This window comes from Dermacentor variabilis, chromosome 11 (assembly GCF_050947875.1).
Source record: "Dermacentor variabilis isolate Ectoservices chromosome 11, ASM5094787v1, whole genome shotgun sequence".
NCBI classification, from domain to species: domain Eukaryota; kingdom Metazoa; phylum Arthropoda; class Arachnida; order Ixodida; family Ixodidae; genus Dermacentor; species Dermacentor variabilis.
In genome coordinates this window covers 79,891,256-79,909,030 of record NC_134578.1, presented here as the reverse complement: position 1 = coordinate 79,909,030, position 17,775 = coordinate 79,891,256, and the positions used below count along the sequence as shown (strand labels likewise).

General features: G+C 46.5%; 1 protein-coding gene and 1 non-coding gene across 2 annotated transcripts in view; both read right to left on the bottom strand.

The window, feature by feature from the left end:
* LOC142563698 (synaptotagmin-1-like) overlaps nucleotides 1-17,775 on the bottom strand; it is a 244,283-nt gene that overhangs the window by 169,808 nt on the left and 56,700 nt on the right. The gene's annotated exons all lie outside the window — the stretch shown is intronic.
* On the bottom strand, nucleotides 10,551-10,623 carry TRNAS-UGA (transfer RNA serine (anticodon UGA)). The gene has a single exon. It is a non-coding gene; the product is annotated as a tRNA-Ser (tRNA).

Here is a 17,775-nt window from a genome sequence, read left to right as displayed (position 1 = left end):
CGTGGTGCATACCAGACATGCATGAGTGCCCAGAAAGAAAGCTATTCAAAAATTGTTCCTTTTTGATGCGGTGAAACAGATGTTTGGGTACCACATGAGGCGGAATCTATGTGCATGTGATGTGCTTCGACTATCTCTTAACTTGTTTCTTTTTAATCGCTTCATGTTAATTCATATCGGGTGTCTGAATGACAAAGGACCGTTAAATATTAAGAAAACGAATTCTCAGTTCAGTTTTTTTTTTACATCAAATAAAATGATTTTCTCTCAAATTGAATACAATCCATGAGGTTGGATGCAGCGCATACGGTGCTCCAAACTTCTATACTTCACAATGATACTACTCTCGGCCGCCAAAATATTTCACGACACTTTTGTGGAACTCAGAGGTAAATTTAACGTCTCAGACAGTATGCTCACTTGATACCGAACGGAAACTTAAGCTCAGAGTGATTCAACGAGTTGTCATTTGCGAAATATCACGTTTTCCAGCGGCACGAAACTCACAAGTCACGCGATTGCAGTTACTAACGCTCGAATTTCTAGGAACAGTCTTGATTTTTTTGTTTTTTCCCCTTGGAGGGCACTTCTCGCAAATCCTTGTCGATTACTGCAGCATTCACTGGACCAGAAAGGGCTAAGCATCGACGCGCGCGAATTGGCGACACAAATCACGCATGCATTACGGCATCTGGTGCAGTCAGACGGTGAGCGCTGCGAGCCGATCGTGCGGTCCCGTGAGAGGGAAACAAAGCGGTAAACAGACATGCTGCGAGGGCCTGCGAATCTGCACTGCCAGCCGCGCTGTTTAATTAGGCCAGCGTCGCGGTGCCCACCGACGCCAGACGCCGATTCTCCCGTCTCGTGTGCGATCGTGACAGCAGGCACGTCGGACGATGAGCAACAGCTCAGAAGGGAGCGAGCAAAGTGGATAGCTGTGGTCGCAACGCGATATTACTTCCGCGTGCCACGCCGAATGGACGCAAGGCAATGCGTCGCGTTGGCGTGAACGGCGCCCTCTGCTGATCAAAACGTGCGCCTGGCTGCACGAGCTCGGCGCCAGGAGATCCCCCGGATACAAGGTATCTCGTTTTTCAGAGAACTGTAACAGCTCTATCTTTATCTACATACGCACACATACATACATACATACATACATACATACATACATACATACATACATACATACATACATACATACATACATACATACATACATACATACATACATACATAAAATGTTCTTTTAGTACTTCATTTGGGCGCTTACACACAAAAGGTTTATAAGTACTGACAATTTAAAAATAATGATGTGGTGAGTAACATCGAAAACCATTACAGCAAACAAGTGCTCGATGACTCGATCAGCACTTGAACGCGAGCACGAAAAAACTAAATAAACTTCATACGCATGCTGTTACTATCGGCCTGCAGGGGTAGTGGCCTTCGAACCTCTCCCAGCCCCCTGCGACGAGTCGCTTTGTAAAGTCAACAATGCGCCTCCTTCGGAGAGCCCGACGTTGCCAGCAAGGCTAGCCATGCTTGGCGGACCGGTTATTGTTAGTTGGTTCGCTGTCGCCTTCACGGTCAAATTGGAGCGAGAGAACTCCTGGAAAAGGGTGTTTTACGTCGCTTCCTCACGGGCCCCAGTAATCGGCACAGTCGTTTGACAAAGACGCGGCGGCTAACTGCGGAGTCAGCTCTGGAATGAAGTGGCGCCAGTTTAGGTCAAGCGTGACAACCCCTGTCTACGAGGAGCCTCTCCGCTCGGTGTGTTCAGTGAAACAAAAGTGCGGACGTGAGTTTGTGAATACTCCCCCTTCAAAGGCGGGTCGACTACGACTACGACGACTTTTGGAAGGTCCGATTGGACTAAGCTTGGACGACAGTTTTGCCCTCGCCTAGGGATCTAGGGAGGACAAAATGTTCCTAAGCAGCTGTTTTCGGCTGCTCTGGGTACTTCATGCTTCATTTTCTGTCATGCTAGACTGATGAAATGTGACGTTCTCCTGTCTTCATGTAGATATTGTAAATAAATCACGTACTCCTAGTTCTCAATGAGAGCAAGTTCCTCCCTTCAACCGCTTCACAAGCGTGGATGAATTGGACGACGGCATGGGCCCACTGCCAGATTTTTGTATGCCCGACTAGAACCCGTACAATACACGCTATCAGAACATTCAGGCAAGGCCGCACGACGCGGAACAAATTTCGCACAGCGCAAGTAGTCCCGTATCGAAATGTGTGGATGAGGCCATCCCGAAAGAATACCCCCGAAGGACGGCGCAGGACTCTGCAGTGACATAAACGTCACAAAAAGGTCTTGCATCTATTTTCTCGGCATAAAGCGGGATATCTTTCCGCATATAAGATGCCAGTGTTGCTAGAGAGGCTCCTATCATACCAACTTGCTACGCGTGCTCCCCGTGTCTGCACGCACTCGGTAAATGCTTCTTTATTATGTGTCACTCATACACAAAGCTGACGCGTGCCCAGTAGTACAGACCCATGTAAGTCTCCATGCTCCCGAAATACACTTACAGAAAGTAGAATCGCTAGGTGTGAGGCTGAAGGGAACAACTCGCACAAGAAACACTTTGTATAGGTCCGCTCTTGTTGACGGTATTCGCGGTTCTTCTGAGCGTTTAGGGAAGCCGAATAGGTCGAAACTGCATTATACGAAGCTCTAGTTTTCCTTTTCTAATCATTCCGCCCTTGGTTGCGGAAACGCGCTTTGTTGTAGGAAATTCCGGTTACACTGTGTAAGATATTATCCTTCACTGCAAGCACGAGACCACGCAATAAAAGATATATGTAGAAAAGTATATGTCGTAAAACTACGAGCAATAGCTCGAATGTGTTACGGCATTTGATGAGGCTAATGAGCCGATCATCTACGCCCCGACGTTTTATACGCGTTTTTACGGCACAAGAGGGAAACGGGCCTCTCTGAGCTGAAGACAGTAAACACCCGTGTTCCTGTTTGCGCAGCCCGGCTGAGAGTGTGAAACCCTAAGCCGCGTTTCCTTCCGGGCGAAATGTAAACGTGAAGGCACCCCGCTTCCCTACTTAGAGAAATTGAGATAGCCGTCACCTAGTCGTCCTTGCCCCAATTCGATTCCCAAGGTATCTCTCCCTTTTGAGAGCCAATCTTCAGCCTTGGAGTTGTGCCAATGAGCTGTCCATTTCATCCCCACGTGTCTGCCAAACAGAGTTTCAAGTTTATCTTCAGCTAAGCTGAAGACTTGCGAATTGCATTAGGCCCCGTCTCTGTGTTTGCGCTGATTCGAGAGATCCGCGCTTCTTTAGGAAAGACAAAGAGGACACGAATAGCTGCCACGAGTACGCCGATCAACCAACGAATCACAGGCCTTCTGACGCTCAATTAAACGACGGAGCTCGAGGCGCTTTTCGTTCGCAAGATACATTTCCTTTACTGCTTCCTAATACAGCATAATTTCCTGATACTATTTTGTGTGTGTGTGTGTGTGTGTGTGTTGTGTGTGTGTGTTTAACAAACGAGTGCTGCCCTTGTGGGGGCATATAAATTACCGCTAAATATGTCGGTTCGGTGTCCAGTACAGTGCGCTTTCTCTTTTTCATTTGCTTTACCGGCGGTCTGTTCGCGTGGTCTCATTAAAGAGCATGCTTAGGCGCAGAGACTGATTTCAGAAGCTATGTTCAAAGATAAGTAGGCGTTACCATTCTGAATATTGTCGCAACTTGGTAGCGCGGGATAACGGACGAGAGAGAAGGGAAAGGACACGCACAAGCGTCGAATGCCAACTATAGTCCGAACTCTAACACTAAATGTTGTTCCAGCCATTTTCCATCCACAGGCGGTAAATGCTTGTGCTCATTCTTCAGTGAAGTGACTGAGAAAGGCATCGCACATTGGTAAATATACGGAGCGCAGTTCCATGTATTTTGCGATTTCATGCGCAACACCATTTAAGCCTTCTGAGCAGAAGCATTTGAGAAAATTTTTAATATGTGGTGAAACTTAAGTACGCCACGTTCACAATGTGGTTGTCCTACAGAGCTTTTCTGTCACGTAGTCTTTAGCGGAACGCGTTCACAATTTCTGTGAAATATTCCGAAAAAAAGAGACCACTTACATGCATGCAAGTGGTTCTTGAAACCTCATTATTAAAGTTAACGTTTCCAAAATGATTATTGCGTCGCATGTATACAGGGAGCTTTAACCAAAGTTTTTTTTTCTTTTTATTTAACCTTAAAAGACCAGATTTCCGCTTGTGAATCCAGCAGAACCACGCTATAATCCCAAATTATATGTAATATTGTTTATAACGTCCAATAATAACGAGATTACATGCAGTAGCTAAGTAATAAAATTTACAAAGAAACTCGATTTCTAGCTTCTGTGAGGTGAGTGAAGTGATATAAGCTAACCGAGGAGGCTTTAAAATAGGAATCTGTTTTGTGTAGTAAAGCGTAAATTTAGAATTGTCATGTGACTATAGAATATCTTGGGCGTCTTGGGCACTGTCATGATGTGCGCCAAGTTGCCATGCACACATCATCAAAGACGTGCAAGTTCACCGTGCTGCACGATGAACACCACAGCAACGACGTGCAATGAGCCTTCGGCGCGAGCACGCAGAGAGCTGCAAGCAAAAAAATAATAAAATAGAAAGTAAATACCCAATAACAGAAGTCCACGGCTGACTAGAGAGGAAGGGGAGGGAGGAGAACGAGAGAGACACGTCGGCAGATGGGATTCGGCGGAAGACGACCTGGGGTGGGGGGGAGGTTCACGCTCGTGGGGCCACAAGGACCCCAGCGTACAAGTCCTTCAGCCAGCCGCCTCGAAGCTTGCCCGATGGCCTGGTGTCGACCGGGTAGAACGTATGCAGGGTCCGTTCGAAGAAAGCTACTGGGGTGCGGAGGCCCGGGCTTGACGGGCTCCTGGACTCGGGCTCGCAATGGCGTTCACCCAGACACTCTGTGGCTTCGTGAGGAACTGTGGCCTCTCTCCCGGTGTTGCGGATACGGGGCGACGTTTCGACAGCTGCACGGCTCGGCCGTTCTCGAGCGTCTGCAATCGTCCCGCTGCTGCCTACGCGGTCCGGCATTCTAGTCAGCATAAAGAAACAGCCGGTGAACTTTCTTTTCCACAGTTTTGATGAGATGAACTCGGGCTCTTTGGTTAGCTTTGTGCATTTTCCAGGGCTGGGCGTTAAGCCACGAGTTTATATTTTGACTTTGTGCGATTTCTTGCATGCCCTCTGGTTGCACTTCAACGCTGTGATCCCCTTCTTGTCAATATGTTGGGGATTTTGTGGACTCACTGTCATAACGCTGTTTGCCACTGATTTGATTTCCGTTTGATAAAGTGTGCTGTTCGCGCGTCTTGAGTTGCAGCTGGCTTTGTTCGTTTCAGAAACCGAGGCAACACCTCGGCCTGTTAAATAAGACACGAACGAAATCGTTACGGGAGCAAAAAAGAAGAAAAGCAACAGCACGCTGCATTTCCTCGGAAAGGAGTGAGTAACGACCCGCAATGAAAGAAAAAAAAAGTAAATAAGAAACACAGACACATTCACCTACGGATAGCGGCGGGGGTCGGCGGACTAGCTCTCAATTCTCTAGGCGGCACTTAGGGGAGAACCAGCCATAAGCCGATCAGCGCCGACTAGCTTCAAGGGAGCTTATGCAGCTTTGCGCGGGACAAACGTGCTGGTGCCCAGCGAGCGACTCGTGCCTGTGACTTGGCGCTTATACTTCACTCCGCCTCGCTTATTTCTGCGCGACCCGCAGAGCAGCGAAGCGAGAAGGCGGTGGTGGTGCGCGCCCTACGGCATCGCAATAAGCCTCGTCTCTATCGATAGCGAAGCTTATGCAAGCGCACCCTCGCGGATTCAAGCGACTGTGGCTGCTGGGTGTTGTTGCTGTCGTCTACCCAAATAGCCCCCTCCACCTCCTCGCAGAGGACACGCGCAAAAAAGAAGAAAGAAAGAAAAAAGAAGGAGAAAAAAAAACTTTGCTACTCCGATGGATGGGATACAACATATAGTTCGTCCAGTACGACAGCCCGTTCCTTCTAGCGAGCTCAAAGCGTTAGGGTTGCAAACGCACGCATCCTTACACGCATGGCACCGACGCAAAGCAACTGTCTGAGACGATTGGAGCATGCGTCGCGTAGCACGTGCGTGAGAGAGCACGTGGGTGCGAGAGTGCGGGGGCATGACGAAAAAAAAAAGGAGGAAACGTTCTCATGAAAGCTTGGCTTCGCATAGGTTCCCACGAGCGAGTTGGATTTGTGTAATATTTATGCTTTTTTTTAGTTTGAGACATTAGTTTTCCTTAAAAAGTGGCATGGGGCATGTGGCACCACGCGGTGCGTTTACGTAGAGAAGAGGGTTTACGTGGAAGAACAAATAAACTCCAAACAGGGTTCTCTCCCTTGATTCTGCTAGGCCTAAAGAGAGACGTCACTGAGTCGAAGAATGTATGCTTTGGCTTTTGGTATACGAGAGAGCCACCGGAAAATTTAGCCGTTTGGACGACGCGGAAATATCTATTAAAAGACGCTGCGTGGGACACGCACACATGGCCAGCCGCAGCTATTTCGCATGCGTGCGCGGAACCGATCAAAAACTCCGAGCTGTTTTGCATACGTGTGTGCGTTTTCGTTTCCGCGCAACGAGGAACGCCCAGACAGACGGCAGCGAAAAATTGCAGCTGTTTTGCCTCGGGAGGGAAAAAAAAAAGGAAAACAGAATAAAAAAAGCACCACGAGGCAGACGGGCAACTGACGACGCACTCGGTTTACGTAGCGACACTGACGTCATGATGTCAAACTCACGCTGGAAAAACGTCACCCAGTCTCACAAAAATCGCCCACGTCGTGGGGCTGGGAGAACCCGCAAGGTCCCCGTGCGTTCGTCAGACAAAAAAGAAAAAAAAATACGATAAGCGGTTCATCACATGTGGACTAGAAATCATATTTTTTTTTTCGCATCGCCAAGCTTCACGGGCAATTGAGACGAACCGCCGTGGCAGCTTAGTGGCTAGGACGATGCGATGCTAAGCATGAGGTTGCGCGTTCGAACCCCCGACCACGGTCGTCACATCGAGACGGGGTCGAAATGCAATGAACGCCCACGTACCTGGCATTGGATGCAGCGGTAGAAATTAATCCGGAGTTCCCTGTCTGAGGCGGGCCTTATTATCATAGTGAGGTTTTACGACGTATAACTGGTGTGTTCTTTTTTTCTGGTTAAGATACCCGCAGACGTTTCAATTGGGGTGCACAATGAACCGACATGAATATTCCTAAGGCTAAATGACACCTGCGATCATTCACCTTCCTCTTTAATAATTAGATGCGAAACAAGGAAAGTTTGGCCACAGGAAGGGCTGTCCATCTTAGTGACTCGGGGAGCAAAAATAACGTGAAAAAATATAATGAAATTACAAAACACCATCGAAAGACTGTAATAAAACAACTAATCGCCAATCGAGCAAGTCCATCAATGAAATATGAAAGTATATAGAAAAAAATGTTGCATTAAGAGTACAAAACAGCCGAATCACGAACACCTCATGGAAACATAGAAATAGCTTTATATGAATATAAAGTACTGCTGACGAGGAACTTGTAAAGGCATTATCCACGAGATGATCCCGAAGAGGCTTGAAAGCTAATATGTGTTAAAGCACCACAGTGGCTGAAATATTTATCTGCAAAGGTCAACGGCACCTCTGTAAAGGGGTAAGACGGGTATGAAAAATCGATCCTTCATTATTATGCAGCGGAAAGGCAGTGCGACAATGATCAACCGACTGTTTCCTTTTCTCTCAATGCCCCGGACTCTTTCGAACTGAAACTCATGTTGATTCATTCGTACATTTACTCATTCTTTCTCTGTATGAAACAGATTGCAGTGAAAGTTTCATTCCTTGATTTATTTATTCATTCTATATTTTTTCATTAAAACAGATGACGCTGACAGTCTGTAGCCACCAACGGGGAAAAAAAAGAATGACAAGTTAAGTACTGTCTGAGCCTGTCATTCTCTTCTCTCGACCTGCGCTGCCTATCGGATGTCGCCGGCTAAAATGTGTATAAGTCTAGAATACTACAGGGTAGTGCTTTTCGCACCTGAGTGAACCCGGTGGCGTTGCCTTTATGTCAAAGTATTTATTTCATTAGAGACGCCAACGACAGTGAGTTGCAAAAACGAGGTTACAGAAACGTTACGGAAACGCGAGGTACACTTTAGCGTGTGAATGACAAAAAAAAGAAACACGTGAGACAAGTGGCAGAAAAAAGAGCGAGAAAGAAAGACAGGGCGCACAATGTTTAAGAACAGGACCACTTAGTAAATAAAAGAAGGCGACGAAGAGGAATACCATGCAATAATTTAGAGACGAAGAACTAAGGTAGAGCTACGCACGAAAGCTATACGGAGGCGACGATAGTTAAGGACACACAAAACAGCTGCGGGTGGGCGCGCGCTGTCTCTGGGGCGTCTCGTAACCCACTATCAGCGTAAGGAAGTGCAACAGGTGTCGTTTGTATGAACATAACGACAAAAAAAAAGAAAAAAAAATACACCACGCGGTTGATAAAATGGTAAGACCGCAACAGCGGATCTGAAACCCGCACTCAACAGGAAGCGGCACAGCAGCAGCTGGCGCCGCAAATGTGCGTTTCCGAAACGCCGAACGTCGGCGTTTGCGCGCAGGTTGCTCCGATCGGCCCACAGACCCTGACACAAATTTGTGCGGCCCGTTACTCGTTCGCTTATGCCTGTTGGAGCAAGGGGACAGATCTGCGACGAGCGCGTGCGGTTGGTTACGTAACGGGGTTGCTGTACAGTCATATAATTTCGCTTCGCATAATTTCACGTAACTAAGCGGAACATTTCTTCAAATACGTTGCACTTCGTTCGTGGAACGTGAGCGCAGCGAGATTAAGATTTGCCATTTACATGGTGAAGGTTATGCGGGATGATATCAGGGGCCAATGCGCAAATCTGTAATAATTTCATTTCGAATAGGTTCCAGTAATTGAAACGTACTTGTAAGAATTTTCCAACGAGTGTAACTTACGTGCAGCGAAATTATGGTTCTTCCACGTCTGAATAATTCAGCATAACATGAGAGGTCGCGCCAACGTTACTGCTTAACTTTACAATGCGCCAGAAGAAACGGAAGTCGTCATTATGGAGAAGCCAAATTAGGCCGAAGCAGCCGCAATAGCTCAATGACAATGATGCTGCAGTGCTTAGTAGGATGGAGGTAGCGGCTTTGATTATGTGTCGATTACTGGCCTCGAAACATGTAAGCAAGAACTTCAGCTAGGTGTTGTTGCTTTTCGTAAGTTCAACTGCAGAAAAACGCTTTTGCAGACTACGAAGACGACATCTTTGAAAGAAATGAAAGTCGCGAGGCACTTGTAATGTACTAATAAATCATTACAGTACATATAATAAATACAGTAGAAATAATACCTGCTTCTGCACTCCAGTACATCAGCTACTTCCTTCACAAATCATTCCCCAATGCGAGAAACGTACGGTAAGCAGGCTTCTGTAGTTTCAGGTTCGTATGCTTGATCTGTCCAGAACGGCAAAGCTAAATACGACACGTATTGCTGCCAGCCACACAGCTGTCCTGTTCTAAACTTTACGCTAAAATATACAATTCAGCGCTGTATGACTGCGCTCTTCTCACGCCCTCCTCTCTCTATAACTACATCAATTGAAGAATGCGATTGAAGAGGCTTGGGTAAAGTTTGGCATCTTTGGAATATTTGCTCCTCTACGAAGTTTGGTTCTGTATTGTGTATCTTTGCGCGTGTGAGCATGGACAAGGCGGGCGTTTGCGTTGGATTGCGAACGATGTGTCATGCTATAACATCATCAGGTAACAGAAATTTTTAACTGGTTTAGCATTGCTGCATACAGCGAACAACCAGTGAGACCTAAAGGCCACGTTTGAGGCCATTTGTTTATACTAGTTACGCTGCAATATACAGTCACCTCCCATAAAGTATATACCCGCTACATTATCCGCGTTGGGTTGAACAGTTAATAACTTGTCCATGGCATATTTTGCGTGAATTCTGTCGAAACTCGCACCCCTGTCGTGTATCGTGGCTAAGGTAGGTCTTGAAGCTGATTTATTAATGTTCAGCGGACAGTTAAGCTTGAGTAGCGACTGAGTTTAGTTCCGTGAAATTACAGGCTCAAAGATAAAGCATACTAAATTTCAAAGAAACGATTATATATTTAGTGACTGCCACGCGATATCGCACGACTGCTCTTGATTAAAAAAGAAACGTGAATCCATCATTCAAAGGATTTTAGAAATTTTCGCCAGCGTAAATTGAATCCGTATGTATTGGCATGGAAATACCTCCATAGGAGAGAAGAAATATCTTTATGCTGCATACACACAGAGTCATAAGAATCCAACAAACACTGACACCGGTGGACAAAATAGGGGAAATTACTTGTGCTTAATAAATGAATAAAGAAACGATAAATTAATGGAAATAAGGTGGATGAAAGACAACTTGCCGCAGGTGGGAACCGAACCCACAACCTTCGCATTTCACGTGCTATGCTCTGCCAATTGAGCTACCGCGGCGTCGTTTTCCCACCCACTTTCTGGGGTATTTATGTACCCTAGTAGAACCCTGGGAGTGTTAGCCAGCGCCACCACTCAAAGACCTTGGCGGCGGACGTGCAACGTCCTTTTTACCGCAGGCGTCACGATAACGTGATCTTTTTGGGTGAAGGCAACTGGTCAATAAACCCACATATGCTACCTCAAGGCATCAATGTTGCCGGATTCGAGACCCTCGTTATGTAATCAACGAGAAGAAAGGGGGTTAACCGAGGGGCCCGATTTTTAGTATTCATATCATAAGAAGCCAACAAACACTGACACCAAGGACAACATAGGGCAAATCAGTTGTGCTTAATAAATGAAATAAAGAAACGATAAATTAATGGAAAATAAAGTGGAAGAAAAACAACTTGCCGCAGGTGGTAACCGAACCAACAACCTTCGCATATATGCCTTGAGGTAGCATATGTGGGTTTATTGACCAGTTGCCTTCACCCAAAAAGGTCACGTTATCGTGACGCCTGTGGCAAAAAGGAAGTTCCACGTCCGCCGCCAAGGTCTCTGAGTGGTGGCGCTGGCTAACACTCCCAGGGTTCTACTAGGACACATAAATACCCCAAAAAGTGGATGGGAAAGCGACGCCGCGGTAGCTCAATTGGTAGAGCATCGCACGCGAAATGCAAAGGTTGTGGGTTCGGTTCCCACCTACGGCAAGTTGTTTTTCATCCACTTTAATTTCCATTAATTTATCGTTTCTTTATTTCATTTATTAAGCACAAGTAAATTCTCCTATGTTGTCCTTGGTGTCAGTGTTTGTTGGCTTCTTATGATATGAATAATAAAAATCGGGCCTCTCGGTTAACCCCCTTTGTTCTCGTTGATACACACAGAGTGTCCTTTGCACATTCAGTATAGTACTACGTGCGAACACGTCATTCACTTGACACTCGTGTATTCCTGACCTATTAGAGCGATGACTTTATTTTCTTATGAAATAGTTGTAATTCTCATAAGAATTTCAACGAGTGCTTTCTCGCACTACCGCTCCACATTCGCGCTACAGAAATGCCACATCGTCCCTGTTTTATTTCGTCATTGTTTGCAATCGGTGTGTTCAAATTACGTACGCTTCTGAGTAAACGACGCGCTAACCTGCGTGCGGGCACGGTAACACTATAATATACCACGTCACCGGTTTGGTTTTAGAGGCTAGACTGCACTTCCGGTGTCCCTGATTTGCTGTTTACAACATCCGTGCGCATTGATTTTGCTGGTACCGTGCGGCAGTCTAATGTCACTGTTTTCTTGCATTACTTTACGTCGAGCAGCATCGACGGTCCCAGTACAGTCACTGACAGTGGGAGACCCTCGTCTCAATATGCGCGTGTGCGAATTTTCTATCCTTCGATCCGCAACCAATTCTGACTGAAGGACTGCTTGATTGATTGTATCACTTTCCGTGGAAACGCACGAGCGAAGACGCTCATGAAACTGTCCTACCTTCTGAACACGCTTGCCATATTTTTGTTTTCTTTTTGTTTTTCAAAGCGAAGACGCGAACCTTTAACTTGGTCGGGATAGCATTGTCGCTGCGACACCAAACCATCTTGGATATCTATACGGTCGCCGGGTGCGTCGATTGCGCACGCAAACGTCTTCGCGGTATCTTGTGGGCATCTTCGTCGGCAACTCGTTCCTCACGCGAGCCATTCGACGACGTGCTCTTAAGCTCCGAGACGCGGTACATATAGGAATACTGTATAGCGGCCCAGCCAAACTTCACGAATCCAGGGGGCGAGAAGCAGGTCGGTAGACCAGCACGAAGCGCCAGCTGCGAGCACACGGTCGCAAGCGATGACCTGGTTTTTTGTGGGTAAGTGCGCAGCTGCGCGCGGTTTCCACGTGACAGTGCCCGTGACACCGAATGGCTCGCCATTTGCGGTGGGTTGCACAACCAAACACGCGGTGCCGGCGCGCGCAATAGCACCAGCTGGCGCCGCGACTGAGAGACGAGCATGCCGAATTTCGAGAAGGACGAGGAGGAAATAAAGAGAGAAGGCAGCGATACCAGATGGCGAGAGGTGCGCGGTATGTGGCTGCGGTGCTTGAATATTCGCCGTAGGCAGCCACACACAGAGCTATGCGAAGTGCGGCCGTTTTGTCTGATTTGAATTCTGAAGAAAACGGCAAGAGAGAGAGAGAGAGAGAGAGCTTCGGGTAGACAGCGACGAAGTCAACAGCGCTGCAGACGGCTTTGCTGTCCAGACAAGATGGCGACCGGGCAGTACGACTGGCAACCCGACCAGAAGGGTCGCCCGCGTGCAAGAAAACGTAGTCGCGCTTCTTATTGATTTAGCGTTAAGTGTGTGGTGTCGCAGAAAATCCAGTGTCAGCGTCCTAGCCGGCTTTGGCGACCTGTGAGCGAAAATTGCCGTACATATTTGGGTATATGTACATGCCACGCCTTAGTACATGACGTGCGGTATATGCGGGCTATATTGCCACACCATTCTACCGCTAAAGTTGCTCATACCTTGATTGACATTTCTGACGAAGTTATTCCTCGGAATTTCAAGAATGACCGCCCACAAACAAACGTCATGAAACAAAAAAAAACGACAGTGCATGCCTTTTATGTTAAATATTCGCACAATGAACTATTAAAATTGCGAAACAACAACAGAAACCTGAAAATAATGTAACTTTTAGGGCGCGAGCTCGCACTATCACCAGGATCGGCTCCTGCGAGAGGCCCCGTTTCTACCAGAAAGCTCGCCTTCGTGCATAGCGTTTTTCCAAAGTGCTTTTCTGAGCCTGAAAGAAGCCCGCGAAGACACACGCAAAGTGCCTCGAGCGGCCAGTCACGTGGTAATGTTGCGTATATTCCCGGGCTTCTTTCACGCTCAGAAAGCTTTTTATGTAACACGTATTGAGCAACAGAAAGCTGTATTGGGAGTTTTCCATGTCTCTCTACAATTTTCTCGTTGACACTTTTCATGTAATGCTAATATTTGAGAAGTTGCTTAAATAATCACGGCTAATCATGTAATTTGGAAAAATGCAAGAAATAGTCGGAGTATCTCCAAGCGACGGCAAACCACATTACCATGGTTCTGTCCAGCTACGTGGCACGTACATATTTTAATACCTTGGTACATGATAGTTGGAAGACACTGTGTACTACCTTTAAGAACAGTTGCATCTGAAGTAGCTTCGCGTGACGTCGAAGGATTCTTAAGCGAAGTGACGGCCTTATATGAGTACTTGTAAGGCCTCACAGTAAAATATAGTTCAATTTCACAGCCTGTGTCCTGTCGCACCGCCGTGACTCTGGCGCCTCTCGGTGGGGTAACTTAATTGGGGAAAATTCCGCAGTGGCCTAGTTGGTTCCGCATAATTAAAACTTTTTTGCGCAAAGCGACGAAGGGGCAGTGCTAGAAAAACAACACGCAACACGTGAGCGCGGACTATCAACTGCTTCATTTTCCAGAAAACGAGGCACACATACAGCCTACTCGCTTGCGCATAGATGGTCTTCCCGTCTACCTAGGCCCTCTATTGTCAGTAATTATAAGCTAATCTGTTTCTTATTTCCCTTTTTTTCTTTTTTTTTTCTTGCTGAGGGATATAGACGGCGCGGTGAGACATGAGCCGTGCGGGGCCATCTTGATGTTGCAGGCTTCAACAACGTCTTTCTTTTTCTACGTTTCAGCAGAATCACCGTGCTGTTAAATTTGGGCTTGCACTTGCATGAAGCGATGAAGCGTCATGTACAGACACCCAGGGCACCTCGCCCCACGTTCTGCCTCACTGCAAGTGCAAGCCTATGTGTCCCAGGACGTTGATCACGCTGAATTGTCACTAATACTGTCAATAATACTGCTTCGCCTTTCCGGCAAAACTACAGCTTCACTTTTTTTCTCTTCTTTTTATTTTACTGTGAGTACGAGGATAAGCCCTGCTGCGCATGGCTGCTCTTGATGCTGATTTCGAGTGAACCCGGCTTGGCCTCATTTCGGTAACTGAGTGAATTACATATATTTATGGTCTCTGCATGCAAGTGGCGATGTTACGGATTCTGCATGCAAGTGGTGATGTTACGGCCTCTGCATGCAAGTGGCGATGTTACCATCCCTAGTAAATGTAAATTATTCGAAGAGTTTTCTTATTTTACGAGTCGTTACCATTGCTTACTGGAAAGAGAAGCAATACTGAGACACAAATCATTCACTCGCATTTCACACGCCCTTGATAAAATTCATTGACGAAGGGGTCACTGAAATCTGCAGCTCTTCTAGTTTTTTTGTTTTTTTGGTGAGGGGGGGGGGGTGGAGCAAAAAGAAACACGCAAATCAATTTGAAGCGAGGTGAACATACCGCATCATATTCATTCTCTAGGCATAGGCCCTCTCCATCATTAGAAATAATTGTTAGTTCGCTATCTCCTTCTCGTTAAAAAAGATAATAAACATTGCCTTTTGTATATACACCTAAACATAATGTGTCTGTGCATGGTGTTTACAGTAGAATACAATAATAATGTTGAAGTCATGAAATACGGATGAGGTAGCCGCCGCTGGTACTTCTAATGCGCTTGTCCTCCTGTTGTCAAGACTTGCAGAAATACAGCGAACGTACGAATTACTGCCCCGCACATCCGCGCCAACAATCATTCAGTAAGCTTTTAGCCAGAATAAAATAAAATAAAATTGAAGTGAAAAGATAGAGGCAACTCAAAAGAAACCTGGGGCCCTATAACGTAAAACTATTCCACTAGGTATTTATTCCAATCTGCTGACGTCAAATTTGCGTAACCGCCGACGCAAAGATCGGGCGGTCATCCGCAGGGTTGTCTGAACAGACGAATCAAACGCTCTCCTCGATCATAGGAGGTCACTTTTGTTTGCTTGACAAACGAATAACATTACCGACACTGAACGGCTTGTCTTATCTTATTGGCTGACGAGAGGCGAGGAGCACGCTCAACTGGAGAGGGATTCGATGGGGCCGAGCCACTTCGCTGAAATTCGATAACCGGATGAAGAGGGTGGTGCCGGCGTCTGCGATTGGTCCGCTTTCCCTTACTTAGCTTGAGGCGGCTAGTGGAAAATCGCGGCGGCATGCAACGAAAGGTTAAGAATGCCGCTAAAACGGATCCTCAGCAAAGAAGAGTTGGCAGAGCGAGGTTGTAAACGTGCCGAAAGTGCTCCAAAACGTTACACGGTCACGCAAAAAGATTTATTGTACGAAAACAAACTCATGCTCTCCAGCAGGTGCGAGTAGCCAGTGCCTGAGCGATCGGCGGCAGCCATCTTTTATTCCTTTCGGAATGGGGCAACCTGCCGCGATTCAGAAGAAAATTAAGTTTTCTTTGGCATAATAATGCATCTTTAACGCGTACACGTCACCTTGACGCGGTAAGCTTTTGCGGTTTTGTGACGTCGCGTGACAGGCAGGTGAAGTGGGTGCAACCCGAAAATATTTTACCAATAGCCGAGGACTAATGACGAAAAGGCGTCGAATCAGAAATAATTATTTTTCTTTTGTTCGGTCAAATCATGCATAATCAGCGTGTACACATCATATCAGATGGGGAGCGATCGCGGTTTTCGTGTCGTCGCGTGATAAACAGTTGAAGTGGGGGTGGTCTAAAACAGTTTTTGACCAATCGCGGAGGGCTGATTGCAGAAATGGAATAGAAAAGGTTGGAATAGTTCTATATTATAGCGCCCCTGAAATGTTGTGTGGCACAGAACACTGGTAATGACACTTTAGGGGTGGGGGGTGGCTAGAATACGCTTCGATATCGCCGAGGGGGAGGGGCTAGGGCCCCGGTGCCCCCCCCCCCCCGTTGTCGGCGCCTACGGACTAAGGTACTAACTAACTAATACAAATGGCCCCTCTTTATAGCATTTCAATCTGTTCATCGAGAAGAGGTACACAAGATTTCCGACGCGACAAGACAAGGCGCAGCACTTTTTGGAAACTCTCTGTCTATAAGTGGTCGCAATCTCATAAATAGGGGCAATTTAGTTCGCCAGGTGCACGTTACATAGATATATGCATGCGACCGCGCCCCTTCCCCCCCCCCCTCCGCCCTGCATTGTCACCCAAAAGAAAGCGTTCCAATAAAGCACATTGCATGCGCCGGTTCGTTAACGGGAACAATTCATTAGTTGATTGCTTGGCTTGTTGTGGGGATGCAAAATAGAGAACCTAATCATGTACAGCTTAATGTAGCTCCAAAGCTGGTACGGTGTCTCTGTTCTGGGCTCAAAATATTATTACTTGAGAAAGAAGTACTAAGAAGAAAAACAAAAGGAACCAACGAAGTAAATAGCCCAGAGCGAGCGTGTTCTTGCATTTAAAGCTTGCGTAGTAAGTGAGCGCGAACTATTTAATAACGTTGCAGCAGTGCTAGCTGCGAGACGAACTACAGTTAATATTTATGGCAATAAGTGTATACGCGAAACAAAAGTTCATCTGGCACTCTCGCCGTCGCGATCTTGCATTTTCGTAATCGCTCCATTTCGATATCAAATGGCTTCGCTGGAGTTTTATATTCGCCCGCTCTGCGGTACTATCGATCGGCATTTACTGTCGGGCGAAGAAAACATCCCCTGTTGTAGGCTTAGCAAGCTGTCAGAGGCTCTGTAAAGAAGGATTTATGACCCAAAAGAAAGAAAGCACTTTGCACTTGGATACGTACGGCCAAGGCGAACGAACAATCGTGGACACCAAAAGACAATGAAGCGGTTAGCGTAATGCTGCCAAGGGTGCAACGTCAGACTGCAACTTTGCCTTCTTTTTTTGCGAACTTCTATTTGTGATATCTCTTTCTATGGAATTGCACGGCTTTCCGAGGGGATTACGGCCCTTGATTCCGCACTAATCCACGCAGAAGCGCCACCGCGATCATGGTGGCTCCCGCGGAAGATGTATTTAGACGTCAACTAATAGGAAAGAAGGCCTACGCAACAGCTATACTTAATCTCCTAAAACATTGTTTTTTATAGTATTTATTCTTTCGTACGCACAAGTGTGTCTAATATTATTTGACATCCATATGATTAGCTATGGTCGGTGTCAATGAAAAATGAGATGCATAACGAGGCGCGTCAAACTGCGATACGCAAACAAAGAAAAAATTACTGACGTGCTTAGAAGTTC